Genomic DNA, 24,539 nt, shown 5'->3' with positions numbered 1-24,539 from the left:
CAACAACTGCAGGGAGAACACATATTTTCAGATGAACATGGGAGGGCAGAAGGCTGCCTAATACTGAAGCACCCCCAAACAACAAACCAAATGCAACAACTAGTGCAAGCATTCCTGGGGGAAGTTCTGCAGAAGACTGATTTGCATACGGTGATGTCATCCAAGCAGTGGGTCAAAGTTGGCTTCAACCCTCATCTGCATATGAAAAGAGAAAAGGGGCGTGCAGGGCATGGCGGCTTTTTGCGGTGCTTGGATGACCCCTAGTTCGCATTAAACACCTCCACCTTCCTTTGGTGTGGGGCTCATGTTGGCCATGCCCCATCCCCTGAAGCATTCAAGCTGATTTCTTGCAGCAGCTGGGCACTGTAACAGCTCCAGAGCTGCTCTGTAAGGCAAGTAAAAGGGTGTGGGCCCTGCAGCACTACCTGTAGTTTGCATTGTGCATTGGAAGGCACAAAGTAAGCAGACGGGAGGAGAAGTCAGGATAGTGCACAAGGGTATAGAAGGGAGCGGCTGAAGAAAAGAGAAGTGGAAACAGACAGCAAACTAGGCTGGAGAGAGACCTGAGACAAAGAGATCTGAATTATACGAGAGCCGACCAGGGGAAACACAAATTATGCAGTCAAGTTTCCCACATTTGGGGAAATCGCAGGAGCAGCACACCCAGAGTACAATGGGTGAGCCTTGCCCTGGGAGAAGCACCTTCATGATCATAGTATCTCACCTGGCAGGTAAGTAGGAGTTGGGCTAGAGCTGGGGAGGGTCGCTGCTCGGGTACCCCCCTGTAAAGTGAAGGAGATCCAACTGAGGCAGCACAAGGGAACTCTCGAAAGAAGAACAAGGCTAAAGGAAAATCTGAGACAAAGAAATCTGACTTTTACCAGAGCTGACCAGAGGAAAGCACAAACACAGTCTCCCACTACCACAAATAATGCAGTCAAGTTTCCCACATTTGGGGAAATCACAGGGGTCAGCATACCCAAAATGCAATGAATGAACCTCACCCTGGGAGAAAAATCTTCATGACCATGGTATCTCCTATGCAAAATAAGTATGATTTGGAATAGGGCTGGGGAGGGCCGCTGCTCATGCACATCTCTGTCAAGTAAAGGAGATTCAACTGAGGCAGCACAAGGGAACTCTCATCTTGGGACAACAACTGCAGGGAGAACACATATTTTCAGATGAACATGGGAGGGCAGAAGGCTGCCTAATACTGAAGCACCCCCAAACAACAAACCAAATGCAACAACTAGTGCAAGCATTCCTGGGGGAAGTTCTGCAGAAGACGGATTTGCATACGGTGATGTCATCCAAGCAGTGGGTCAAAGTTGGCTTCAACCCTCATCTGCATATGAAAAGAGAAAAGGGGCGTGCAGGGCATGGCGGCCTTTTGCGGTGCTTGGATGACCCCTAGTTCGCATTAAACACCTCCACCCTCCTTTGGTGTGGGGCTCATGTTGGCCATGCCCCATCCCCTGAAGCATTCAAGCTGATTTCTTGCAGCAGCTGGGCACTGTAACAGCTCCAGAGCTGCTCTGTAAGGCAAGTAAAAGGGTGTGGGCCCTGCAGCACTACCTGTAGTTTGCATTGTGCATTGGAAGTCACAAAGTAAGCAGACGGGAGGAGAAGTCAGGATAGTGCACAAGGGTATAGAAGGGAGCGGCTGAAGAAAAGAGAAGTGGAAACAGACAGCAAACTAGGCTGGAGAGAGACCTGAGACAAAGAGATCTGAATTATACGAGAGCCGACCAGGGGAAACACAAATTATGCAGTCAAGTTTCCCACATTTGGGGAAATCGCAGGAGCAGCACACCCAGAGTACAATGGGTGAGCCTTGCCCTGGGAGAAGCACCTTCATGATCATAGTATCTCACCTGGCAGGTAAGTAGGAGTTGGGCTAGAGCTGGGGAGGGTCGCTGCTCGGGTACCCCCCTGTAAAGTGAAGGAGATCCAACTGAGGCAGCACAAGGGAACTCTCGAAAGAAGAACAAGGCTAAAGGAAAATCTGAGACAAAGAAATCTGACTTTTACCAGAGCTGACCAGAGGAAAGCACAAACACAGTCTCCCACTACCACAAATAATGCAGTCAAGTTTCCCACATTTGGGGAAATCACAGGGGTCAGCATACCCAAAATGCAATGAATGAACCTCACCCTGGGAGAAAAATCTTCATGACCATGGTATCTCCTATGCAAAATAAGTATGATTTGGAATAGGGCTGGGGAGGGCCGCTGCTCATGCACATCTCTGTCAAGTAAAGGAGATTCAACTGAGGCAGCACAAGGGAACTCTCATCTTGGGACAACAACTGCAGGGAGAACACATATTTTCAGATGAACATGGGAGGGCAGAAGGCTGCCTAATACTGAAGCACCTCCAAACAACAAACCAAATGCAACAACTAGTGCAAGCATTCCTGGGGGAAGGCCTGCCGCAGATGGATTTGCATATGGTGATGTCATCCAAGCAGTGGGTCAAAGTTGGCTTCAACCCTCGTCTGCATATGAAAACAGAAAAGGGGCGTGCAGGGCATGGTGGCCTTTTGCGGCGCTTGTCTGACCCCTAGTTTGCATTAAACACCTCCACCCTCCTTCGGTGTGGGGCTCATGTTGGCTATGCCCCAGCCCCTGAAGCATTCAAGCTGATTTCTTGCAGCAGCTGGGCACTGTAACAGCTCCAGAGCTGCTCTGTAAGGCAAGTAAAAGGGTGTGGGCCCTGCAGCACTACCTGTAGTTTGCATTGTGCATTGGAAGGCACAAAGTAAGCAGACGGGAGGAGAAGTCAGGATAGTGCACAAGGGTATAGAAGGGAGCGGCTGAAGAAAAGAGAAGTGGAAACAGACAGCAAACTAGGCTGGAGAGAGACCTGAGACAAAGAGATCTGAATTATACGAGAGCCGACCAGGGGAAACACAAATTATGCAGTCAAGTTTCCCACATTTGGGGAAATCGCAGGAGCAGCACACCCAGAGTACAATGGGTTAGCCTTGCCCTGGGAGAAGCACCTTCATGATCATAGTATCTCACCTGGCAGGTAAGTAGGAGTTGGGCTAGAGCTGGGGAGGGTCGCTGCTCGGGTACCCCCCTGTAAAGTGAAGGAGATCCAACTGAGGCAGCACAAGGGAACTCTCGAAAGAAGAACAAGGCTAAAGGAAAATCTGAGACAAAGAAATCTGACTTTTACCAGAGCTGACCAGAGGAAAGCACAAACACAGTCTCCCACTACCACAAATAATGCAGTCAAGTTTCCCACATTTGGGGAAATCACAGGGGTCAGCATACCCAAAATGCAATGAATGAACCTCACCCTGGGAGAAAAATCTTCATGACCATGGTATCTCCTATGCAAAATAAGTATGATTTGGAATAGGGCTGGGGAGGGCCGCTGCTCATGCACATCTCTGTCAAGTAAAGGAGATTCAACTGAGGCAGCACAAGGGAACTCTCATCTTGGGACAACAACTGCAGGGAGAACACATATTTTCAGATGAACATGGGAGGGCAAAAGGCTGCCTAATACTGAAGCACCCCCAAACAACAAACCAAATGCAACAACTAGTGCAAGCATTCCTGGGGGAAGTTCTGCAGAAGACGGATTTGCATACGGTGATGTCATCCAAGCAGTGGGTCAAAGTTGGCTTCAACCCTCATCTGCATATGAAAAGAGAAAAGGGGCGTGCAGGGCATGGCGGCCTTTTGCGGTGCTTGGATGACCCCTAGTTCGCATTAAACACCTCCACCCTCCTTTGGTGTGGGGCTCATGTTGGCCATGCCCCATCCCCTGAAGCATTCAAGCTGATTTCTTGCAGCAGCTGGGCACTGTAACAGCTCCAGAGCTGCTCTGTAAGGCAAGTAAAAGGGTGTGGGCCCTGCAGCACTACCTGTAGTTTGCATTGTGCATTGGAAGGCACAAAGTAAGCAGACGGGAGGAGAAGTCAGGATAGTGCACAAGGGTATAGAAGGGAGCGGCTGAAGAAAAGAGAAGTGGAAACAGACAGCAAACTAGGCTGGAGAGAGACCTGAGACAAAGAGATCTGAATTATACGAGAGCCGACCAGGGGAAACACAAATTATGCAGTCAAGTTTCCCACATTTGGGGAAATCGCAGGGGCAGCACACCCAGAGTGCAATGGGTGAGCCTTGCCCTGGGAGAAGCACCTTCATGATCATAGTATCTCACCTGGCAGGTAAGTAGGAGTTGGGCTAGAGCTGGGGAAAGTCGCTGTTCGGGCACCCCCCTGTCAAGTGAAAGAGATCCAACTGAGGCAGCACAAGGAAACTCTCATCTGGGGACAACAACTGCAGGGAGAACACATATTTTCAGATGAACATGGGAGGGCAGAAGGCTGCCTAATACTGAAGCACCCCCAAACAACAAACCAAATGCAACAACTAGTAAAAGCATTCCTGGGGGAAGTTCTGCAGAAGACGGAATTGCATACGGTGATGTCATCCAAGCAGTGGGCCAAAGTTGGCTGGAACCCTCATCTGCATATGAAAAGAGAAAAGGGGTATGCAGGGCATGGCGGCCTTTTGCGGCGCTTGGATGACCCTTAGTTCGCATTAAACACCTCCACCCTCCTTCGGTGTGGGGCTCATGTTGGCCATGCCCCATCCCCTGAAGCATTCAAGCTGATTTCTTGCAGCAGCTTGGCACTGTAACAGCTCCAGAGCTGTTCAGTAAGGCAAGTAAAAGGGTGTGGGCCCTGCAGCACTACCTGTAGTTTGCATTGCGCATTGGAAGGCACAAAGTAAGCAGACAGGAGGAGAAGTCAGGATAGTGCACAAGGGTATAAAAGGGAGCGGCTCAAGAAAAGAGAAGTTGAAACAGACAGCAAACTAGGCTGGAGAGAGACCTGAGACAAAGAGATCTGAATTATACGAGACCTGACCAGGGGAAACACAAATTATGCAGTCAAGTTTCCCACATTTGGGGAAATCGCAGGGGCAGCACACCCAGAGTGCAATGGGTGAGCCTTGCCCTGGGAGAAGCACCTTCATGATCATAGTATCTCACCTGGCAGGTAAGTAGGAGTTGGGCTAGAGCTGGGGAGGGTCGCTGCTCGGGCACCCCCCTGTCAAGTGAAGGAGATCCAACTGAGGCAGCACAAGGAAACTCTCGAAAGAAGAACAAGGCTAGAGGAAGATCTGAAACAAAGAAATTTGACTTTTACCAGAGCTGACCAGAGGAAAACACAAACACAGTCCCCCACTACCAACAAATAAAGCAGTCGCGTTTCCCACATTTGGGGAAATCACAGGGGTCAGCATACCCAGAATGCAATGAATGAACCTCACCCTGGGAGAGTAATCTTCATGACCATGGTATCTCCTATGCAAAATAAGTATGATTTGGGATAGGGCTGGGGAGGGCCGCTGCTCATGCACATCTCTGTCAAGTAAAGGAGATTCAACTGAGGCAGCACAAGGGAACTCTCATCTGGGGACAACAACTGCAGGGAGAACACATATTTTCAGATGAACATGGGAGGGCAGAAGGCTGCCTAATACTGAAGCACCCCCAAACAACAAACCAAATGCAACAACTAGTGCAAGCATTCCTGGGGGAAGTTCTGCAGAAGACGGATTTGCATACGGTGATGTCATCCAAGCAGTGGGTCAAAGTTGGCTTCAACCCTCATCTGCATATGAAAAGAGAAAAGGGGCGTGCAGGGCATGGCGGCCTTTTGCGGTGCTTGGATGACCCCTAGTTCGCATTAAACACCCCCACCCTCCTTTGGTGTGGGGCTCATGTTGGCCATGCCCCATCCCCTGAAGCATTCAAGCTGATTTATTGCAGCAGCTGGGCACTGTTACAGCTCCAGAGCTGCTCTGAACGGCAAGTAAAAGGGTGTGGGCCCTGCAGCACTACCTGTAGTTTGCATTGTGCATTGGAAGGCACAAAGTTAGCAGACGGGAGAAGTCAGGATAGTGCGCAAGGGCATAGAAGGGAGCGGCTCAAGAAAAGAGAAGTTGAAACAGACAGCAAACTAGGCTGGAGAGAGACCTGAGACAAAGAGATCTGAATTATACGAGAGCCGACCAGGGGAAACACAAATTATGCAGTCAAGTTTCCCACATTTGGGGAAATCGCAGGAGCAGCACACCCAGAGTGCAATGGGTGAGCCTTGCCCTGGGAGAAGCACCTTCCTGATTATAGTATCTCACCTGGCAGGTAAGTAGGAGTTGGGCTAGAGCTTGGGAGGGTCGCTGCTCGGGCACCCCCCTGTCAAGTGAAGGAGATCCAACTGAGGCAGCACAAGGAAACTCTCGAAAGAAGAACAAGGCTAGAGGAAGATCTGAGACAAAGAAATCTGACTTTTACCAGAGCTGACCAGAGGAAAGCACAAACACAGTCCCCCACTACCACAAATAATGCAGTCGAGTTTCCCAAATTTGGGAAAATCACAGGGGTCAGCATACCCAGAATGCAATGAATGAAACTCACCCTGGGAGAACAATCTTCATGACCATGGTATCTCCTATGCAAAATAAGTATGATTTGGGATAGGGCTGGGGAGGGCCGCTGCTCAGGCACATCTCTGTCAAGTAAAGGAGATTCAACTGAGGCAGCACAAGGGAACTCTCATCTGGGGACAACAACTGCAGGGAGAACACATATTTTCAGATGAACATGGGAGGGCAGAAGGCAGCCTAATACTGAAGCACCCCCAAACAACAAACCAAATGCAACAACTAGTGCAAGCATTCCTGGGGGAAGGCCTGCAGCAGATGGATTTGCATACGGTGATGTCATCCAAGCAGTGGGTCAAAGTTGGCTTCAACCCTCGTCTGCATATGAAAAGAGAAAAGGGGCGTGCAGGGCATGGCGGCCTTTTGCGGCGCTTGGATGACCCCTAGTTCGCATTAAACACCTCCACCCTCCTTCGGTGTGGGGCTCATGTTGGCTATGCCCCAGCCCCTGAAGCATTCAAGCTGATTTCTTGCAGCAGCTGGGCACTGTAACAGCTCCAGAGCTGCTCTGTACGGCAAGTAAAAGGGTGTGGGCCCTGCAGCACTACCTGTAGTTTGCATTGTGCATTGGAAGGCACAAAGTAAGCAGACAGGAGGAGAAGTCAGGATAGTGCACAAGGGTATTAAAGGGAGGGGCTCATGAAAAAAGAAGTGGAAACAGACAGCAAACTAGGCTGGAGAGAGACCTGAGACAAAGAGATCTGAATTATACGAGAGCCGACCAGGGGAAACACAAATTATGCAGTCAAGCTTCCCACATTTGGGGAAATCAGAGTGCAATGGGTGAGCCTTGCCCTGGGAGAAGCACCTTCATGATCATAGTATCTCACCTGGCAGGTAAGTAGGAGTTGGGCTAGAGCTGGGGAGGGTCGCTGCTCGGGCACCCCCCTGTCAAGTGAAAGAGATCCAACTGAGGCAGCACAAGGGAACTCTCGAAAGAAGAACAAGGCTAGAGGAAGATCTGAGACAAATAAATCTGACTTTTACCAGAGCTGACCAGAGGAAAGCACAAACACAGTCCCCCACTACCACAAATAATGCAGTCGAGTTTCCCACATTTGGGGAAATCACAGGGGTCAGCATACCCAGAATACAATGAATGAACCTCACCCTGGGAGAACAATCTTCATGACCATGGTATCTCCTATGCAAAATAAGTATGATTTGGGATAGGGCTGGGGAGGTCCGCTGCTCAGGCACATCTCTGTCAAGTAAAGGAGATTCAACTGAGGCAGCACAAGGGAACTCTCATCTGGGGACAACAACTGCAGGGAGAACACATATTTTCAGATGAACATGGGAGGGCAGAAGGCTGCCTAATACTGAAGCACCCCCAAACAACAAACCAAATGCAACAACTAGTGCAAGCATTCCTGGGGGAAGGCCTGCAGCAGATGGATTTGCATACGGTGATGTCATCCAAGCAGTGGGTCAAAGTTGGCTTCAACCCTCGTCTGCATATGAAAAGAGAAAAGGGGCGTGCAGGGCATGGCGGCCTTTTGCGGCGCTTGGATGACCCCTAGTTCACATTAAACACCTCCACCCTCCTTCGGTGTGGGGCTCATGTTGGCTATGCCCCAGCCCCTGAAGCATTCAAGCTGATTTCTTGCAGCAGCTGGGCACTGTAACAGCTCCAGAGCTGCTCTGTACGGCAAGTAAAAGGGTGTGGGCCCTGCAGCACTACCTGTAGTTTGCATTGTGCATTGGAAGGCACAAAGTAAGCAGACAGGAGGAGAAGTCAGGATAGTGCACAAGGGTATAAAAGGGAGGGGCTCATGAAAAAAGAAGTGGAAACAGACAGCAAACTAGGCTGGAGAGAGACCTGAGACAAAGAGATCTGAATTATACGAGAGCTGACCAGGGGAAACACAAATTATGCAGTCAAGCTTCCCACATTTGGGGAAATCGCAGGGGCACCACACCCAGAGTGCAATGGGTGAGCCTTGCCCTGGGAGAAGCACCTTCATGATCAAAGTATCTCACCTGGCAGGTAAGTAGGAGTTGGGCTAGAGCTGGGGAGGGTCGCTGCTCTGGCACCCCCCTGTCAAGTGAAAGAGATCCAACTGAGGCAGCACAAGGGAACTCTCGAAAGAAGAACAAGGCTAGAGGAAGATCTGAGACAAATAAATCTGACTTTTACCAGAGCTGTCCAGAGGAAAGCACAAACACAGTCCCCCACTACCACAAATAATGCAGTCGTGTTTCCCACATTTGGGGAAATCACAGGGGTCAGCATACCCAGAATGCAATGAATGAACCTCACCCTGGGAGAACAATCTTCATGACCATGGTATCGCCTATGCAAAATAAGTATGATTTGGGATAGGGCTGGGGAGGGCCGCTGCTCAGGCACATCTCTGTCAAGTAAAGGAGATTCAACTGAGGCAGCACAAGGGAACTCTCATCTGGGGACAACAACTGCAGGGAGAACACATATTTCCAGATAAACATGGGAGGGCAGAAGGCTGCCTAATACTGAAGCACCCCCAAACAACAAACCAAATGCAACAACTAGTACAAGCATTCCTGGGGGAAGGCCAGCAGCAGATGGATTTGCATATGGTGATGTCATCCAAGCAGTGGGTCAAAGTTGGCTTCAACCCTCGTCTGCATATGAAAAGAGAAAAGGGGCGTGCAGGGCATGGCGGACTTTTGCGGCGCTTGGATGACCCCTAGTTCGCATTAAACACCTCCACCCTCCTTCGGTGTGGGGCTCATGTTGGCTATGCCCCAGCCCCTGAAGCATTCAAGCTGATTTCTTGCAGCAGCTGGGCACTGTAACAGCTCCAGAGCTGCTCTGAACGGCAAGTAAAAGGGTGTGGGCCCTGCAGCACTACCTGTAGTTTGCATTGTGCATTGGAAGGCACAAAGTAAGCAGACGGGAGAAGTCAGGATAGTGCGCAAGGGCATAGAAGGGAGCGGCTCAAGAAAAGAGAAGTTGAAACAGACAGCAAACTAGGCTGGAGAGAGACCTGAGACAAAGAGATCTGAATTATATGAGAGCCGACCAGGGGAAACACAAATTATGCAGTCAAGTTTCCCACATTTGGGGAAATCGCAGGAGCAGCACACCCAGAGTGCAATGGGTGAGCCTTGCCCTGGGAGAAGCACCTACATGATCATAGTATCTCACCTGCCAGGTAAGTAGAAGTTGGGCTAGAGCTGGGGAGGGTCGCTGCTCGGGTACCCCCCTGTCAAGTGAAGGAGATCCAACTGAGGCAGCACAAGGGAACTCTCGAAAGAAGAACAAGGCTAGAGGAAGATCTGAGACAAATAAATCTGACTTTTACCAGAGCTGACCAGAGGAAAGCACAAACACAGTCCCCCACTACCACAAATAATGCAGTCGAGTTTCCCACATTTGGGGAAATCACAGGGGTCAGCATACCCAGAATGCAATGAATGAACCTCACCCTGGGAGAACAATCTTCATGACCATGGTATCTCCTATGCAAAATAAGTATGATTTGGGATAGGGCTGGGGAGGGCCGCTGCTCAGGCACATCTCTGTCAAGTAAAGGAGATTCAACTGAGGCAGCACAAGGGAACTCTCATCTGGGGACAACAACTGCAGGGAGAACACAAATTTTCAGATGAACATGGGAGGGCAGAAGGCTGCCTAATAATGAAGCACCCCCAAACAACAAACCAAATGCAACAACTAGTGCAAGCATTCCTGGGGGAAGGCCTGCAGCAGATGGATTTGCATACGGTGATGTCATCCAAGCAGTGGGTCAAAGTTGGCTTCAACCCTCGTCTGCATATGAAAAGAGAAAAGGGGCGTGCAGGGCATGGCGGCCTTTTGCGGCGCTTGGATGACCCCTAGTTCGCATTAAACACCTCCACCCTCCTTCGGTGTGGGGCTCATGTTGGCTATGCCCCAGCCCCTGAAGCATTCAAGCTGATTTCTTGCAGCAGCTGGGCACTGTAACAGCTCCAGAGCTGCTCTGTACGGCAAGTAAAAGGGTGTGGGCCCTGCAGCACTACCTGTAGTTTGCATTGTGCATTGGAAGGCACAAAGTAAGCAGGCAAGGTCCAGAGAACAGTTAGAGGTCGGAGTAGCACTGTCTCAAGTAGTACTACGACAGCACGGATGGATTCTAAATATTCCAAAATCGCAGCTGATTCCGACGACACGTCTTCTGTTCCTAGGGATGATTCTGGACACAGTACAGAAAAAGGTGTTTCTCCCGGAGGAGAAAGCCAAGGAGTTATCCGACATAGTCAGGAACCTCCTAAGACCAGGCCAAGTGTCAGTACATCAATGCACAATGGTCCTGGGAAAGATGGTGGCTTCTTACGAAGCGATTCCATTCGGCAGATTCCACGCAAGAACTTTTCAGTGGGATCTGCTGGACAAATGGTCCGGATCGCATCTTCAAATGCATCAGCGGATAACCCTGTCTCCAAGGACAAGGGTGTCTCTCCTGTGGTGGTTACAGAGTGCTCATCTCCTAGAGGGCCGCAGATTCGGCATTCAGGATTGGGTCCTGGTGACCACGGATGCCAGCCTGAGAGGCTGGGGAGCAGTCACACAGGGAAGAAATTTCCAGGGCTTGTGGTCAAGCATGGAAACGTCACTTCACATAAATATCCTGGAACTAAGGGCCATTTACAATGCCCTAAGTCAGGCAAGACCTCTGCTTCAGGGTCAGCCGGTGTTGATCCAGTCGGACAACATCACGGCAGTCGCCCACGTAAACAGACAGGGCGGCACAAGAAGCAGGAGGGCTATGATGGAAGTGGCAAGGATTCTTCGCTGGGCGGAGAATCATGTGATAGCACTGTCAGCAGTGTTCATTCCGGGAGTGGACAACTGGGAAGCAGACTTCCTCAGCAGACACGATCTTCACCCGGGGGAGTGGGGACTTCACCCAGAAGTCTTCCACATGATTGTGAACCGTTGGGAAAAACCAAAGGGTGGACATGATGGCGTCCCGCCTCAACAAAAAACTGGACAGATATTGCGCCAGGTCAAGGGACCCTCAGGCAATAGCTGTGGACTCTCTGGTAACACCGTGGGTGTACCAGTCAGTGTATGTGTTCCCTCCTCTTCCTCTCATACCAAAAGTACTGAGAATCATAAGAAGGAGAGGAGTAAAGACTATACTCGTGGCTCCGGATTGGCCAAGAAGGACTTGGTACCCGGAAATTCAAGAGATGCTCACGGAAGACCCGTGGCCTCTACCTCTAAGAAAGGACCTGCTCCAGCAGGGACCATGTCTGTTCCAAGACTTACCGCGGCTGCGTTTGACGGCATGGCGGTTGAACGCCGGATCCTGAAGGAAAAAGGCATTCCGGATGAAGTCATCCCTACCCTGATCAAAGCCAGGAAGGATGTAACCATACAACATTATCACCGTATTTGGCGTAAATATGTTGCGTGGTGCGAGGCCAGGAAGGCCACTACAGAGGAATTTCAACTGGGTCGTTTCCTGCATTTCCTGCAAACAGGACTGTCTATGGGCCTCAAATTAGGGTCCATTAAGGTTCAAATTTCGGCCCTGTCAATATTCTTCCAAAAAGAACTGGCTTCTGTTCCTGAAGTTCAGACGTTTGTCAAGGGAGTACTGCATATACAGCCTCCTTTTGTGCCTCCAGTGGCACCTTGGGATCTCAATGTAGTTTTGGGATTCCTAAAATCACATTGGTTTGAACCACTCACCACTGTGGACTTAAAATATCTCACATGGAAAGTGGTAATGCTGTTAGCCCTGGCTTCAGCCAGGCGTGTCTCAGAATTGACCAAAACAAAAAACTGCAACAAACGAGTGCCTAATCATCAAAATAAAAAGTGAAAACCAATACGTGTTTCATAGAATTAAATAATCACAATTTTATGTTCCTGATAGTCTGCGCTTGCCGGAATACTATGTGTAGTATTGTGGTGATAGCATAGAAAAAGAACAAACGGCTGCGCTGAATATCAGGAACGAAACATGATGTACAGAGAGCCAACGTAAAAAATAACAATGTTTATTAATAAAACATATAAAAAGATTAATTGTCAAATAACCGGTGAAAAATATATACAAATATATATAAGAACAGTCACTAGACGTGAACTAGTGGTATATTGTAATGACTCAGCTTATTGGGGTGAAAAGTTCCGTGATTCACTTGTTAGATAGTTGATAAATACCAGGTGTGTTGGTAGGATCCTAATGAATAAAAAAGTCCCTCAGTTGAAATTGATATTCAATACCTTTCCAAAATGGGCTGGTAAGAGCCGAGCGTCCTCGGCTTCAATGTCCTGCAATGCCCATATACGCTGTGCAGCGGAAAGGAATGGATCGTCTCTCTCACAACCCGGTCGTGGCGGCGTGTGCGCTGAAGCCGCTGATGTCGGATGCTGTAGAAGGAGGGTGCAGCGGGGACCAAGGAACACCTGGAAGATTTCACCTGAGCTGAGTGTGGATAGGGGCGGGTCCTGACGCGTTTCGTCACGTTCACGTGACTTTCTCAAAGGTAGAATGTTCTTATATATATTTATATATATTTTTCACCGGTTATTTGACAATTAATCTTTTTATATGTTTTATTAATAAACATTGTTATTTTTTACGTTGGCTCTCTGTACATCGTGTCTCAGAATTGGCGGCTTTATCCTATAAAAGCCCTTACCTAATTTTTCATATGTGGTGCCTGCGGCTACTAGGGACTTGGAGGATTCCAAGTTGCTGGACGTAGTCAGGGCCCTGAAAATATATGTTTCCAGGACGGCTGGAGTCAGAAAATCTGATTCGCTGTTTATCCTGTATGCACCCAGCAAGCTGGGTGCTCCTGCTTCTAAGCAGACGATTGCTCGTTGGATTTGTAGTACAATTCAGCTTGCACATTCTGTGGCAGGCCTGCCACAGCCAAAATCTGTAAAAGCCCATTCCACACGGAAAGTGGGCTCATCTTGGGCGGCTGCCCGAGGGGTCTCGGCTTTACAACTTTGCCGAGCAGCTACTTGGTCAGGGGAAAACATGTTTGCTAAATTCTACAAATTTGATACCCTGGCTGAGGAGGACCTGGAGTTCTCTCATTCGGTGCTGCAGAGTCATCCGCACTCTCCCACCCGGTTGGGAGCTTTGGTATAATCCCCATGGTCCTTTCGGAGTCCCCAGCATCCACTAGGACGTTAGAGAAAATAAGAATTTACTTACCGATAATTCTATTTCTCATAGTCTGTAGTGGATGCTGGGCGCCCATCCCAAGTGCGGATTGTCTGCATTACTTGTACATAGTTATTGTTACAAAAATCGGGTTATTGTTGTTGTGAGCCATCTTTTCAGAGGCTCCTTCTGTTATCATGCTGTTAACTGGGTTCAGATCACAAGTTGTACGGTGTGATTGGTGTGGCTGGTATGAGTCTTACCCGGGATTCAAAATCCTTCCTTATTGTGTACGCTCGTCCGGGCACAGTATCCTAACTGAGGCTTGGAGGAGGGTCATAGGGGGAGGAGCCAGTGCACACCAGCTAGTCCTAAAGCTTTTACTTTGTGCCCAGTCTCCTGCGGAGCCGCTATTCCCCATGGTCCTTTCGGAGTCCCCAGCATCCACTACGGACTATGAGAAATAGAATTATCGGTAAGTAAATTCTTATTTTCTGGACTGTGTCCAGGATCATCCTTAGGAATAGAAGACGTGTCGTCGGAATCAGCTGCGATTTTGGAATATTAAGAATCCAACCGTGCTGCCGCAACACTACCTGAGATAGTGCTACCCCGACTACCAACTGTTCCCTGGATCTTGCCCTTATCCGGAGATCGTCCAAGTAAGGGATAATTAAAACTCCCTTCCTTCGAAGGAGTATCATCATTTCGGCCATTACTTTGGTAAAGACCCGGGGTGCCGTGGACAAACCAAACGGCAGCGTCTGAAACTGATAGTGACAGTTCTGTACCACAAACCTGAGGTACCCTTGGTGAGAAGGGTAATTTGGGACATGGAGATAAGCATCCTTGATGTCCAGAGACACCATATAATCCCCTTCTTCCCGGTTTGCCATCACCGCTCTGAGTGACTCCATCTTGAATTTGAACCTTTGTATGTAAGTGTTCAAGGATTTCAGATTTAAATTAGGTCTCACCGAGCCGTCCGGCTTCGGTACCACAAACAGCGTGGAATAATACCCCTTTCCCTGTTGTAGGAGGGGTACCTTGATTATCACCTGCTGGGAATACAGCTTGTGAATGGCTTCCCATACCGCCTCCCTGTCGGAGGGAGACGTCGGTAAAGCAGACTTTAGGAAAACGGCGAAGGGGAGACGTCTCAAATTCCAATTTGTACCCCTGAGATACCACCTGAAGGATCCAGGGGTCCACCTGTGAGTGAGCCCACTGCACGCTGAAATTTATGAGATGGGCCCCCACCGTTTCTGTTCCTGGGAACTGGCTGTTTGCTGCAGCCTTTTTCCTCTCCCTCTGCCACGGGGCAGAAATGAGGAGCCTTTTGCCCGCTTGCCCTTATGGGGCCCAAAGGACTGCGCCTGATAATACGGCGTCTTCTTATGTTGAGAGGCTACCTGGGGTAAAAATGTGGATTTCCCAGCCGTTGCCGTGGCCACCAGGTCTGTTAGACCTACCCCAAATAACTCCTCCCTTTTATAAGGCGATACTTCCGTATGCCTTTTGGAATCAGCATCACCTGACCACTGTCTTGTCCATAACCCTCTTCTGGCAGAAATGGACAGCGCACTTACTCTTGATGCCAGTCGGCAAATATCCCTCTGTGCATCACGCATATATAGAAAGCATCTTTTAAATGCTCTATAGTCAGTAATATACTGTCCCTATCTAGGGTATCAATATTGTCAGTCAGGGAATCCGACCAAGCCACCCCAGCACTGCACATCCAGGCTGAGGCGATTGCTGGTCGCAGTATCACACCCGTGTGAGTGTATATACATTTTAGGATATTTTACTGCTTTCTGTCAGCAGGTTCCTTAAGGGCGGCCGTATCCGGGGACGGTAGTGCCACCTGTTTAGACAAGCGTGTGAGCGCTTTATTCACCCTATGGGGTGTTTCCCAATGTGCCCTATCCTCTGGCGGGAAGGGGTATGATGCTAATAACTTTTTAGGAATTAACAGTTTTTATCGGGGGAAACCCACGCATCATCACACACTTCATTTAATTCCTCAGATGCAGGAAAAACTACAGGCAGTTTTTTCTCACCCAACATAATAGCCTTTTTAGTGGTACTGGTATTATCAGAAATGTGTAAAAACATTTTCCATAGCCTCAATCATGTAACGTGTGGCCCTACTGGAAGTCACATTCGTCTCTTAATCGTCGACACTGGAATCAGTATCCGTGTCGGCGTCTGTATCTGCCATCTGCGGTAACGGGCGTTTTAGAGCCCCTGATGGCTTTTGAGACACATGGACAGGCACAGGCTGAGTAGCCGGCTGTCTCATGTCATCAATCTTTTGTAAAGAGCTGACACTGTTACGTAATTCCTTCCATAAGCTCAGCCACTCAGGTGTCGACTCCCTAGGGGGTGACAACTCCATTACAGGCAATTGCTCCGCCTCCACACCATTTTCCTCCTCATACATGTCGACACAATCGTACCGACACACAGCACACACACAGGGAATGCTCTGATAGAGGACAGGACCCCACTAGCCCTTTGGGGAGACAGAGGGAGAGTATGCCAGCACACACCAGAGCGCTATATATATATATATATACAGGGATAACCTTATATAAGTGTTTTTCCCCTTATAGCTGCTGTATTGTTATACTACGCCTAATTAGTGCCCCCCTCTCTTTTTTAACCCCTTTCTGTAGTGTAGTAACTGCAGGGGAGAGCCAGGGAGTTTCCCTCCAACGGCGCTGTGAGAGAAAATGGCGCCAGTGTGCTGAGGAGATAGGCTCCGCCCCCTTCTCGGCGGCCTTTTCTCCCGTTTTTCTGTGGAATCTGCCAGGGGTTAAAATTCATCCATATAGCCCTGGGGGCTATTTGTGATGTATTTTCGCCAGCCAAGGTGTTTCTATTGCTGCTCAGGGCGCCCCCCCCTAGCGCCCTGCACCCTCAGTGACCGAAGTGTGAAGTGTGCTGAGGAGCAATGGCGCACAGCTGCAGTGCTGTGCGCTACCTTGGTGAAGACAGGATGTCTTCTGCCGCCGATTTTCCGGACCTCTTCTTGCTTCTGGCTCTGTAAGGGGGCCGGCGGCGCGGCTCTGGGACCGAGCTCCGAGGCTGGGCCTGTGTTCGGTCCCTCTGGAGCTAATGGTGTCCAGTAGCCTAAGAAGCCCAATCCACTCTGCACGCAGGTGAGTTCGCTTCTTCTCCCCTTAGTCCCTCGATGCAGTGAGCCTGTTGCCAGCAGGTCTCACTGAAAATAAAAAACCTAAAACAAAACTTTCACTAAGAAGCTCAGGAGAGCCCCTAGTGTGCACCCTTCTCGGCCGGGCACAAAAATCTAACTGAGGCTTGGAGGATTGTCATAGGGGGAGGAGCCAGTGCACACCAGGTAGTCCTAAAGCTTTACTTTTGTGCCCAGTATCCTGCGGAGCCGCTAATCCCCATGGTCCTTACGGAGTTCCCAGCATCCACTAGGACGTCAGAGAAACACTGATAGAGTACATTATATTTATGAATTAATTGCTTCCAGATTCTGCAGCAGCATCATCAGCACCACCAGTGTTACTCACAGTCACTTCACACTGACTGCTGCACAACACATCACTTAATTTCCGGGCCGCCCGCCACCTGGTGAAGAGACATGGGAGATGAAGGACCAGCAGTGCCACGTTGAGCGGAAGTATTGTTAATTAGTTACCCACACACTCCTTGTGACACCTGCTCCCCGTCTGCCCTCCCACCCGCCGCCTGCCGTCCGGAACCCGCACTGACAAGTAAGTCTCAGCAGAATGTGTCTGCCAGCAGCTCCCAGTCCCTCCTAGAGGAACACTGCCAGTGGTGTGGCGGCCGCGGCACACTAGGACTGAGAGACCGCAGCAGGAGGAAAGCACAGGTGGGCGGGAGGAGAGCATGGGCGGACATCACCACGTCACATTGCAAGGTGACGCCAGTCCCCCCAGTGAGGCCGCCGATGAATGCACTCAGCATAGTATTAGCAGCAGGCAGAGGGGGGTCGGGTGCAGCGGTGGTGGGAGGTACGGAAATGAGCTGCAGGCTAGGCTCCACCGATCACACACTCAGCGATCACTGTGCTACTCAAGCGTGGCGTGCAGCGGTGCTGGACATTAGGGAGTGCCTGTGCGCACCAGGCACCCCCTGTACGCACGCCTATGCGCTACCACCCCCCATATGCCACACTACATCACTATGCTACAGCCCTCCCATATGCTGCACTTCATAATTACACTATACCCCCCATACAACATACTACATCACCACACTACACTACTCACAATAAAATTAAAACATCCCAGTTCCTCATTCTTAATGAGCTCACGTGCGTTCTCTCCCCAACGGAGCTCCAGACCAAGTAACAATGAAGACACCAGCAGCGTGTAGGGGGCAGGCCTGGTCCACTTGTCAGGAGAGAGCAGTCACAGGAGGGTAAGAAGGGGGCGGGGCCTAGTCCTACAGACGGGAGAGAGCACAGACAGGAGAGAGCAAGGTACAGGGGTAGAAGGGGACGGAGCCTATTCTTACAGGCTTTCAAAATTCGACTTTAAAATTCGACATTTGACAAATTCGACTTTTCTGCAATGGTACAAATGCGGCAATTCGACAAAAGTATATTCAATTGAAGTTTGTAAATTCGACAACAGTGCTTTTAAACAGTAAATTCGTCATTTTCAATCCGCCACACTTTGCTGGCGGAATCTAATAAAAAAAATTTAAAAACATGTTTTTTTTTTTTGGTAATAGCATATCTATTTATATTAGAAGGGATTAGGTACTTGGTTTGTCTTTTTTGGAGGCACAAGTATTATTTATATATTTTTTAAAATATTATTTATTTTTTAAATGGAATGTGAAAAACCCGAAAAAAAAATTGCGTGGGTCCCCCCTCCAAAGCATAACCAGCCTCGGGCTCTTCGAGCCGGTCCTGGTTCTAAAAATCCGGGGGAAAAACGGACAGGGGATCCCCCGTATTTTTAAAACCAGCACCGGGCTCTGCGCCTGGTGCTGGTGCAAAAAATACGGGGGACAAAAAGAGTAGGGGTCCCCCGTATTTTTTACACCAGCATCGGGCTCCACTAGCTGGACAGATAATGCCACAGCCGGGGGTCACTTTTATACAGTGCCCTGCGGCCGTGGCATTAAATATCCAACTAGTCACCCCTGGCCGGGGTACCCTGGGGGAGTGGGGACCCCTTCAATCAAGGGGTCCCCCCCCCCCAGCCACCTAAGGGCCAGGGGTGAAGCCCGAGGCTGTCCCCCCCATCCAAGGGCTGCGGATGGGAGGCTGATAGCCTTGAGAAAATTTAAAGAATATTGTTTTTTCTAGTAGTACTACAAGTCCCAGCAAGCCTCCCCCGCAAGCTGGTACTTGGAGAACCACAAGTACCAGCATGCAGGAGAAAAACGGGCCCGCTGGTACCTGTAGTTCTACTGGGGGAAAAATACCCAAATAAAAACAGGACACAGACACCGTGAAAGTATAACTTTATTTCCCACCTGCCGACACACACATACTTACCTATGTTGACATGAAGCAGTCGGTCCTCTTCTCCAAGTAGAATCCACGGGTACCTGAAAATAAAAGATAATTATACTCACCTGATCCAGGTTCCAGATTAAATCCACGTACTTGGCAAAACAACAAACCGAACACCCGGACCAGACGGACTGAAAGGGGTCCCATGTTTACACATGGGATCCCTTTCCACGAATGCAGACATCCGAATCTCGTGAGAATCCGACAGCGGGATGATGACGTTCGTGCGCGCTCGGGCTAGCCGAGCAAGGCGGGAAGGTTCGAACCTGCCTCGGACCCGTGTAAAATGGGTGAAGTTCGGGGGGTTCGGATTCCGACGAACCGAACCCACTCATCACTAGTATGTACGTGAGTGTCAGGTGCCGTGCGCGTACATATGTGTCAGTGCCGTGCGTGTACGTACGTGTGTGTCAAGTGTCGTGCGTGTACGTGTGTGTGTGTGTGTGTGTCAGGTGGCGCGTACCTACATGTGTGTATGTCAGGTGCTGTGCATGTGTGTACGTACAGGCGTGTGTCAGGTGCCGCGCGTGTACGTACGTGTGTGTGTGTGTGTGTGTGTGCCAGGAGCCGCGCGTGTACATGCGTGTGGGTGTCAGGAGCCGTGTGTATACGTACATACGTGTAGGTGTCAGGTGCCGTGCGTATACGTATATACGTGTGTGTGTCAGGAGCCGAGCGTGTTCGTACATGTGTGTGTGTGTGTGTGTGTGTCAGGAGCCACGCGTGTGTGTGTGTCAGGAGCCACGCGTGTTCGTACATGTGTGTCAGGTGCCGCACGTGTAAGTGTGTGTGTGTTTTAAATTCCGCGTGTGTACGTACGTATGTGTGTGCCTGGAGCCGCGCGTGTACATACATGTGTGTGTGTGTCAGGTGCTGTACGTGTATGTGTGTGTCTCAGGTGCTGCACGTGTATATGTGTGTATCTCAGGTGCTGCATTTGTATGTGTCAGCTGCCACGTGGGTGTCAGGTGTTGAGCGTGTATGTGTTTGTGTCGCATCTGTATGTGTGTGACTGTCAGGTGCTGCACGTGTATGTGTGTGTCAGGTGCTGCATGTATATATGTGTGTGTTAGGTGCTGTTCATGTATGTGGGAGTGGCAGGTGCTACATGTGTATATATGTGTGAGTGGCAGGTGCTGCGTGTGTATACAAGTGTGTGTGAGGTGCTGCGAGTGTATGTGTGTGTTAGGTGCTCTGAGTGTATATGATTGTGTGTCAGGTGCTGTGCGTGTGTGCGTTAAATGCCACATGTATGTATGTGTGTCAGGTGCTGCGTGTGTGTGTGGGTGTGTCAGGTGCTGCATGTCTGTGTGTGTGGGTGTGTCAGGTGCTGCATGTGTGTGTGTGTGTGTGTGTGTGTGTGTCTGTCAGGTGCTGCATGTGTGTGTCAGGTGCTGCATGTCTGCGTGTGTTTGTCAGGCGCTGCATGTCTGTGTCAGGTGCTGCGTGTGTGTGTGTCAGGTGCTGTGTGTGTGTGTGTCAGGTGCTGCGTATGTGTGTGTGTGTCAGGTGCTGCGTGTCTGTGTCAGGTGCTGCGTGTCTGCATGTGTGTGTCAGGTGCTGCGTGTCTGCGTGTGTGTGTCAGGTGCTGCATGTCTGCGTGTGTGTGTCAGGTGCTGCGTGTGTGTGTGTGTGTCAGGTGCTGCGTGTCTGCGTGTGTGTGTCAGGTGCTGCGTGTCTGCGTGTGTGTGTCAGGCGCTGCATGTCTGTGTGTCAGGTGCTGCGTGTGTGTGTGTCAGGTGCTGTGTGTGTGTGTCAGGTGCTGCGTGCCGTGTGCGTGTGTCAGGTGCGTGAGTGTGCGTGTGTCAGGTGCGTGAGTGTGTGTGTGTCAGGTGCGTGAGTGTGTGTGTGTGTGTCAGGTGCGTGAGTGTGTGTGTCAGGTGCGTGAGTGTGTGTGTGTCAGGCGCTGCGTGTCTGTGTGTGTCAGGCGCTGCGTGTCTGTGTGTGTCAGGCGCTGCGTGTGAGTGTGTGCGTGTGTGTCAGGTCCGTGTGAGTGTCAGGTGCTGCGTCTGTGTGTGTGTGTCAGGTGCTGCGTGTGTGCGTGTGTGTCAGGCGCTGCGTGTGCGTGTGTCAGGCGCTGCAGGGAGGGCGGGGGGGGACGGACACACAGCAGGGAGGGCGGGGGGAGAACGGACACACAGCAGAGAGGAGGAGGGGGGGTGGACGGACACAGCGGGAGGAGGGGGGGTGGCCGGACACAGCGGGAGGAGGGGGGGTGGCCGGACACAGCGGGAGGAGGGGGGGTGGCCGGACACAGCGGGAGGGGGGGTGGCCGGACACAGCGGGAGGGGGGGGTGGACGGACACAGCGGGAGGGGGGGGTGGCCGGACACAGCGGGAGGGGGGGGTGGCCGGACACAGCGGAAGGAGGGGAGGGTGGCCGGACACAGCGGGAGGAGGGGAGGGTGGCCGGACACAGCGGGAGGGGGGGGTGGCCAGACACAGCGGGAGTGGGGGGGGGTGGCCGGTCACAGCGGGAGGGGGGGGTGGCCGGACACAGCGGGAGGTAGGGGGTGGACGGACACAGCGAGAGGGGGGGGGTGGCCGGACACAGCGGGAGGGGGGGTGGCCGGACACAGCGGGAGGAGGGGAGGGTGGCCGGACACAGCGGGAGGAGGGGAGGGTGGCCGGACACACAGCAGGGAGGGCGCGGGGGGGAACACACTGCAGGGAGGAGGGGGGGGACACACAGCAGGGAGGGCAAGGGGGGGGCGACGGACACACAGCAGGGGGGGGAGACGGACACACAGCAGGGAGGGCGAGAGGGGGAAGGGGGGGTGACTGGTGACCATAGAGACCTTGATAAATACCGCATACTGCAGGGAGGGAGGGCCGGACACAGCGGGAGGAGGAGGAGGGAGGAGTGGCCGGACACAGCTGCCCGAGACGCCTCCTACTGCCAGCCGCACCACAGACGCGGGGAGGAGACGTAGGCAGCCACCAGGGAAGGTCCGGCGGGCGGCCGGGCACACAGCGGGCAAGCGGGCGGGCGAGCGGGCGGGCGGGCGGGCGGGAGGGGAGGGTGGCCGGGCGGGCGAGAGGGGAGGGTGGCCGGACACGCGGGGGAGAAGTGGAAGCTGGGTACACAGCGGTGGGCTGCCTGACAGAACTCACCCAGTGCTACGCAGCTCCGGCGATCTCCTCCCGCTTCATGGACCTCAATGAACTCACACGCCGGGAACCGCTGGCTGTCCTCCTGCAGCTCCACGTTACTCCTTCCCGCTCTGTCTCCTCGTGCCCAACTGCCAGAGCTACTCTCTGTACACCCCCTGCTGGCGGTCACAGCGCAGGCGCAATAAATTGAAATGCCCTATCTCTATAATGGGGCATATTTCTCTTAATTAAAAAAACCCTATAACTTTCTGAAAAACCACAACCCCAAAAGGCACTACACTGGGGCATACTCTATCTAGTAAAACAAACCCCAAGTCTTAATTCGTCCTCTATCCTGAGTTATGCCTTCCCAAAAAAATCTTCATTCACTCTATAGGAAAACGTTGTCAAAAAGCCACAGAGGGAGTGGCAGAAAAAAACTGACAGTTGGAACTTTAGCTTACTCCCAATTCCTCATTTTTTATTATTTTGCCCTGAAATTTGGCCTGCAGCAGCGGGTGACGATTCTACGCGTCCATGCCAAATTTCAGCTCAGTACGTCCTATCAGTTTTGAGGTGTAGCCCCTCAAAAACCATGCCCCCATCTCAGAAGTTCCCTATGGGAGAATTCCGTTTGTTCGATTCAGCCTTAATATAAGGGCACGACCGTGCCCTTATAATTGACAGTATTGTTTTCTTTCAAAAATCCACTTAATTTTCTTTACCCGATTATTAAAATGGTAATTGACAAAAAACAAACTACATTGTCACCAGAAGAGCAATACAAAATGTACAAGTGATATATTAAAATCATCTTTCCAGCTTGAATTTCAATGATGCATTGGGGCAACGATTTTGTGAGAAACATCTTCACCCTTAAATAAAGATTTTCTTAATTCCTTACCTGTGTGCTAATTAGATATCACCTTGTTTTCACATTAAACAGACTTCCACATGAGAAAACAGCAAAGATGCAGTGGCGTTAATGTTTCCTGGTGTCAACCTGTATTATTTCCGTAGACATTGAAATGAGGATGCATCTTGCTGCCTTTCCAATGAAGCAAGTTTAATTTAGTAATAGGTGAAAAACCATCCCTACAAAGATGTTAATCAGATACTTGGCTTTGTGGACACTTTTCAGAGAACAAATTTGTTATCATAAAAATAAAGCCAGAAAATGAAGAGCTGTTTAATCACTCAATTGGATTTTTCTGCCAGCATATTTCTTTTTCTCTGCAACCCACTGCTAAATTGTGCTTCCTAGCTGTTTTTATAAAATCACTGAATCAAATCTAACTCTGATTACATCAGAGAAGGCCAGGTACCCTACACCATAACAGGGGTTTTCGAAATTTTGACTTGTCTACTTAAAGATCAAAAAAATCTGATAACAAGGTCAATTACGTCCCTGGGTGGGATTGAACCACCAACCTTTTGGTTAATAGCCGTACACACTAAGTGATTGCGCCACAGCGACACTTTGCAAAAGTACATACTGACAAAGGCTAATAAGCATTCATCTAGAACGTTTCCTATAAAAACTTTAAATAGTCAATAATCTGGAGAGTTTTTGTAAAATGTTTCTTCCATCAACCAATGAAGAAACACATTGGTACTTTCCCATGATGAGTGAGTGCTTCAGGATCTCTTGCACTTACATGTGCAGCAGAGTACTGTAATGGAAGCATGCTGGGTCCATAACCCAGAGGTAGGCAGATTGAAACTATCCTCTGCTATATGCATTTTTTTTTGTTAATTAAAGTAATCCAAAACTGGGATTGATATTTTTGCTCTTTTATTTTTACTTAAAGTACAATAACTTTTACCATTTTAATTTGTTTTAATAGTATATTGACAGTATTGTTTTCTTTCAAAAATCCAATTAATTTTCTTTACCCGATTATTAAAATGGTAATTGACAAAAACAAACTACATTGTCACCAGAAGAGCAATACAAAATGTACAAGTGATATATTAAAATCATCTTTCCAGCTTAAATTTCAATGATGCATTGGGGCAACGATTTTGTGAGAAACATCTTCACCCTTAAATAAAGATTTTCTTAATTCCTTACCTGTGTGCTAATTAGATATCACCTTGTTTTCACATTAAACAGACTTCCACATGAGAAAACAGCAAAGATGCAGTGGCGTTAATGTTTCCTGGTGTCAACCTGTATTATTTCCGTAGATATTGAAATGAGGATGCATCTTGCTGCCTTTCCAATGAAGCAAGTTTAATTTAGTAATAGGTGAAAAACCATCCCTACAAAGATGTTAATCAGATACTTGGCTTTGTGGACACTTTTCAGAGAACAAATTTGTTATCATAAAAATAAAG

At 50.0% G+C, this 24,539-nt stretch overlaps 15 non-coding genes and 1 pseudogene across 15 annotated transcripts; all 16 read right to left on the bottom strand.

Annotated features, from left to right (window-relative positions):
- Nucleotides 1-576: 576 nt before the first annotated feature.
- Nucleotides 577-739, bottom strand: LOC135029814 (U1 spliceosomal RNA). The gene has a single exon (XR_010225903.1). It is a non-coding gene; the product is annotated as a U1 spliceosomal RNA (small nuclear RNA).
- A 152-nt stretch (nucleotides 740-891) lies between these two features.
- On the bottom strand, nucleotides 892-1,055 carry LOC135029742 (U1 spliceosomal RNA). Its single transcript, XR_010225838.1, has one exon. It is a non-coding gene; the product is annotated as a U1 spliceosomal RNA (small nuclear RNA).
- Nucleotides 1,056-1,729: 674 nt separating this feature from the next.
- LOC135029813 (U1 spliceosomal RNA) lies at nucleotides 1,730-1,892 on the bottom strand. The gene has a single exon (XR_010225902.1). It is a non-coding gene; the product is annotated as a U1 spliceosomal RNA (small nuclear RNA).
- Nucleotides 1,893-2,044: 152 nt separating this feature from the next.
- Nucleotides 2,045-2,208, bottom strand: LOC135029741 (U1 spliceosomal RNA). The gene has a single exon (XR_010225837.1). It is a non-coding gene; the product is annotated as a U1 spliceosomal RNA (small nuclear RNA).
- A 674-nt stretch (nucleotides 2,209-2,882) lies between these two features.
- LOC135029851 (U1 spliceosomal RNA) lies at nucleotides 2,883-3,045 on the bottom strand. Its single transcript, XR_010225937.1, has one exon. It is a non-coding gene; the product is annotated as a U1 spliceosomal RNA (small nuclear RNA).
- A 152-nt stretch (nucleotides 3,046-3,197) lies between these two features.
- LOC135029740 (U1 spliceosomal RNA) lies at nucleotides 3,198-3,361 on the bottom strand. Its single transcript, XR_010225836.1, has one exon. It is a non-coding gene; the product is annotated as a U1 spliceosomal RNA (small nuclear RNA).
- Nucleotides 3,362-4,035: 674 nt separating this feature from the next.
- LOC135029780 (U1 spliceosomal RNA) lies at nucleotides 4,036-4,198 on the bottom strand. The gene has a single exon (XR_010225874.1). It is a non-coding gene; the product is annotated as a U1 spliceosomal RNA (small nuclear RNA).
- A 674-nt stretch (nucleotides 4,199-4,872) lies between these two features.
- Nucleotides 4,873-5,035, bottom strand: LOC135029787 (U1 spliceosomal RNA). Its single transcript, XR_010225881.1, has one exon. It is a non-coding gene; the product is annotated as a U1 spliceosomal RNA (small nuclear RNA).
- Nucleotides 5,036-5,187: 152 nt separating this feature from the next.
- On the bottom strand, nucleotides 5,188-5,352 carry LOC135029798 (U1 spliceosomal RNA). Its single transcript, XR_010225892.1, has one exon. It is a non-coding gene; the product is annotated as a U1 spliceosomal RNA (small nuclear RNA).
- A 671-nt stretch (nucleotides 5,353-6,023) lies between these two features.
- Nucleotides 6,024-6,186, bottom strand: LOC135029831 (U1 spliceosomal RNA). The gene has a single exon (XR_010225920.1). It is a non-coding gene; the product is annotated as a U1 spliceosomal RNA (small nuclear RNA).
- Nucleotides 6,187-6,338: 152 nt separating this feature from the next.
- LOC135029947 (U1 spliceosomal RNA) lies at nucleotides 6,339-6,502 on the bottom strand. Its single transcript, XR_010226019.1, has one exon. It is a non-coding gene; the product is annotated as a U1 spliceosomal RNA (small nuclear RNA).
- Nucleotides 6,503-7,474: 972 nt separating this feature from the next.
- On the bottom strand, nucleotides 7,475-7,638 carry LOC135029862 (U1 spliceosomal RNA). Its single transcript, XR_010225945.1, has one exon. It is a non-coding gene; the product is annotated as a U1 spliceosomal RNA (small nuclear RNA).
- A 674-nt stretch (nucleotides 7,639-8,312) lies between these two features.
- Nucleotides 8,313-8,475, bottom strand: LOC135029864 (U1 spliceosomal RNA). Its single transcript, XR_010225947.1, has one exon. It is a non-coding gene; the product is annotated as a U1 spliceosomal RNA (small nuclear RNA).
- A 152-nt stretch (nucleotides 8,476-8,627) lies between these two features.
- LOC135029730 (U1 spliceosomal RNA) lies at nucleotides 8,628-8,791 on the bottom strand. The gene has a single exon (XR_010225827.1). It is a non-coding gene; the product is annotated as a U1 spliceosomal RNA (small nuclear RNA).
- Nucleotides 8,792-9,483: 692 nt separating this feature from the next.
- On the bottom strand, nucleotides 9,484-9,625 carry LOC135029769 (U1 spliceosomal RNA; annotated as a pseudogene).
- Nucleotides 9,626-9,777: 152 nt separating this feature from the next.
- LOC135029748 (U1 spliceosomal RNA) lies at nucleotides 9,778-9,941 on the bottom strand. The gene has a single exon (XR_010225844.1). It is a non-coding gene; the product is annotated as a U1 spliceosomal RNA (small nuclear RNA).
- Nucleotides 9,942-24,539: the final 14,598 nt, after the last annotated feature.

The sequence above is a fragment of the Pseudophryne corroboree genome, unplaced genomic scaffold (genome assembly GCF_028390025.1).
Source record: "Pseudophryne corroboree isolate aPseCor3 unplaced genomic scaffold, aPseCor3.hap2 scaffold_493, whole genome shotgun sequence".
NCBI classification, from domain to species: domain Eukaryota; kingdom Metazoa; phylum Chordata; class Amphibia; order Anura; family Myobatrachidae; genus Pseudophryne; species Pseudophryne corroboree.
Note: the sequence above shows the minus strand (reverse complement) of the source record. Positions and strands in the feature narration are given on the sequence as shown.